This window comes from Odontomachus brunneus, unplaced genomic scaffold, assembly GCF_010583005.1.
Source record: "Odontomachus brunneus isolate Ranch 3 - 2012 unplaced genomic scaffold, Obru_v1 Obru_scaffold_277, whole genome shotgun sequence".
Lineage (NCBI taxonomy): Eukaryota > Metazoa > Arthropoda > Insecta > Hymenoptera > Formicidae > Odontomachus > Odontomachus brunneus.
In genome coordinates, this window is record NW_022639727.1 from 194,650 (window position 1) to 198,487 (window position 3,838).

The 3,838-nt window shown below is 32.0% G+C and overlaps 1 long non-coding RNA gene across 2 annotated transcripts; it reads left to right on the top strand.

Annotated features, from left to right (window-relative positions):
* The first annotated feature begins 2,213 nt into the window (after positions 1-2,213).
* On the top strand, positions 2,214-3,661 carry LOC116853113. Of its 2 annotated transcripts, XR_004379902.1 has the most exons (4): positions 2,214-2,523; positions 2,645-2,782; positions 2,875-3,060; positions 3,331-3,661. It is a non-coding gene; the product is annotated as an uncharacterized LOC116853113 (long non-coding RNA). The 2 variants fall into 2 exon arrangements; XR_004379901.1 differs by having other exon boundaries at positions 2,214-2,782.
* Positions 3,662-3,838: the final 177 nt, after the last annotated feature.

The following is a 3,838-nucleotide window of genomic DNA, read 5'->3' on the forward strand; positions in this document are numbered from 1 at the left end:
CTATATATATATATATATATATATATATATATATATATATATATATATAATTTTTTTATTTAATAATTTATATATATAGACTTCTTTAATCAATAACTTAAAAATTTTGCCTTTTTCGGCCGATTCTCGGGAGCTACGCCTTCTATCTCCCCCTTGTCGCGTGGCGGGCCTAAAAAGTGACGATTGTGCCTCTAAGCTTGGAGCCGCGACTGGCCGCGACCGTCGCTTGCTTGGTCCGCCGCGCGGCAAGGGAGAGATAAAAGGCATAGCTCCCGAGAATCTGCCGAAAAGGACAAAATGTGCCGAGGCCTGATCTAATGTATAAGTTTGATGGATATACTCGTACTCAACGACAGAGTTAAGGTTCAAAACACAGAATGTATACAGAATGTCTTTTGCTAAGTACTATAGATGCCATATACCTGTAGATTAGTCAATATAATAATAATGTCATCCTGAACAGAAAGTCCTGTACCATTTTGCAAACAATTACAAAAATGTTTTTATTAATAATTAAAGAAGCCTCTATATATGATTATCTTCTTTAATTATCCTATAAACACCGACTAATAGTAACATAACATCAATATTATAATTTCCCACTCAGTGTAATTGTTACATAACACACGCATTATATCGTATTTATATTGTTAAGTGGGAAATTATAACATATTAATGTTATATTATTGTTAGTTGATACTTATTGGGTAATAATTCCAAGTTTTACAAGGTTGCGTGATTACGAAATAGTACAAAATTTTCTTATTTAGAATGACTTATCTACAAGTATATTACACTTTGGACCCACACTTGGAACTCACACTTTTGAAATCAGATATTCTGTATATAAAAATTACAAAATAGTACAGTTTCTGATAATAAATTATTATTATTTTATTTTAGTACACACACAGTTTTTCCTTTTATAGATGTTTTTAAATTTTACACATTAATTTTATTCTATATCTTTTAGAAAATGTGCGTGACACGTACGTGCCGTACGTGCGTATATGTATATATGTGTATGTAATAATATAAATATTTAATATACAGAGTGGCCTACGTAAAGCGTTACAAGCTAATTCTCTAAACATATTTGTCCTATCAAAAAGTTGTTTATGAAAAAGTTTCATATATTCGAGGGGCCTTTCTAACTACGTAAACAAACAACCACTTCCGTCCCCATTGAAGAGGGGCGGAGGGTAACTTCAAAGTTTCAAAAGGAACTCCCTATATAATGTTACATATTTGGATTCTACAGAAAAAAACACAAGTAAACTTTGTCTGAAACATTTCTTTGGAAAATGTTTCTATCAAAAGTTATAAACATATAAACTTTTAGCCATTTTATTTACGATGAACTCTATTGACACAAAGTTGTGTTCGCAATATAACGAAAACGACCTTAGAGTACATACTTGATATTAACCAAAAGAAACATAAATACACACATTTATCGGGAAACAGATCTATGTATTTAGTTAGTTAGCTGGTTTTGATGCTATCAAGTTCGAATAATCATGACTAGTTTTGACGTGGAAGTTAATATCTTGTTAATTCTAGGAGAATGTGAGAAAAATTATCGACGTGCAGCGCAATTATTTGTAGAACGTTATAATATTCAAAAATCGCATATGGCATTTCTTCGTTTAGAAAATCGTTTACGTGTACATGGTCAGTTAAGTGCAATTAAAAGACGAAAAGCAAGACCATATTTAATTTATCATTAATTTCAATGCACTCTACATTAAAGTTTAAATGTTTATAACTTTTGATAGGAGCATTTTCCAAAGAAATATTTCAGACAAAGTTTACTTCTTTAAAGTTATTAGCTTGTAATACTTTACGTGGGCCACTCTGTATAAATATTCTGAATAATTTTTATTCAAACTTTAAAATATACAGCCATAGACATACACACACATACATATATTAGATTATGTTCCATGTTACAATCCAATTTGTGGCTATGAATATTTTAGAGTTTTAAAAAAATTATTCGGAGTATTTAATATATGTATCAAATATATTTTATTATCATACATATATGCACGTACACACATACAGCGCAACTAATCATATTAGGATAAATATAACCCATACTAACTGTATCGGTAAAATCGTCTCCCACACGGAAAAAAAGGTTTGATTAAATTAACCAAATATCTGGTCGAATATGAACGATCCAGAAATTCCGATTGAAGTAACTCGAATTCTGTTTAAGTCAACCAAAAATCTTGTTAACTTAAGCAGAATTCGGGTTACTTCAATCGGAATATCTGGATCGTTCATATTCGACCAGATATTTGGTTAATTCGACCAAACTTTTTTTTCCATGCACAATGTAAAAACAGGCGTGTTATCAGGTGTGTTAAAACAACACACAATTCACTAATTTGATGTGTTTATGCGTTTAAACAACACAGCTGCGGTTGTAAATATATTGAAACGACACACAAAGTATACTGATCTATACACGAATTCTGTGTTATAGTGGATAACACAGTGGACAACACACTTCATGTATGTTAAGACCATAATTCAGTAAATTGAATGCATATAATGTATGTAAATGTAATGCATGAATCGCAGAATAACAATAATTTGGAAAAAACAACATATTACTAGAGTTACACACTTACAGGAATTACACATAAAACCTCATATTATTCAAAAAGAATGAACAAGAAAATATGTGGATAATATTAATGATGTGATGAATGCAGTTATCACTGACAAATATTTTTGCATTAGGCTGCAGAAAACATTGGCTATTATACAGGTGATAAAATAGTATAATTTATTATTTATTATTGTATTATTATTATATTATTTTATTATTATTATACCATTTATTATTTATCATATTTTTAGTATCTAACCAGTTTATGTAATGTCTACGAAGTTATATGGGAAAAAAGTGACGTGAGCATGAAACGTCAAATAGCTCAGTGGCTCACTGCAGCACCCGGCAAGCGAAAGATCCAGGTTCGAGTCCTGGCATAGCTAGCAACAAACCGCGCTTTGGGTATTTTTCTCTCTCCGGAATGAAAAGAAGACGTAGGTCCCACCGCCACTGCATTTCCCATTGCTACCTTTAATACGTCCTAATACAACACATATATAAGTCGTACACATATTATATGCATTCAGCTAGCATAACACGAATCATGTCTATAGAATACATATTTGTGTGTTATATCTACACGTTTCTTGCAAATTTACACACTTTCTTCTGTATTGCATATTTATACACCTGCAGGCGTGTCAAAAGTGACTATAGGGATTACACACGTAAAATGTGTTAATGCAACACACTTCTTTTTACAGTGCAGATAGCGGACCAGTTATATATCCAACATTGGTGCGACGTTGGCATCAATGTTGATGTCAGTGCTGGTGTTAGTGTTTAACCAGTACGGCAAGGTGTTACACTCCTATATTGAATCTATACTGGCACAACACTGGCGGCCAGTACGGGTACAACGGCAATCGGTACTGTCCCAATGTTGGACCGCTTTAACATTTCTACGTGGGATATTTTCTTAACATGAGATTAACATTCTTAAAGAGATTAACATGTCTTTGTTTCTTTAATTTTAAATTACAAAGTCTAAACTTGCACAATTCTTCAATTTTTCACGAAAAATTAATAATTTTAGAAAAAATGTAAGGGAAAGAGAAATTGTGTAAAGGAAGTAATAACAATTAGAATCATATTTATAGATAGATCTTTGAACCGATTTAGATACGTGTACATACGTATATGTGAGTGTATGTGAGTGTGTGTGTGTGTGTGTGTGTGTGTGTGTGTGTGTGTGTGTGTGTGTGTGTGTGT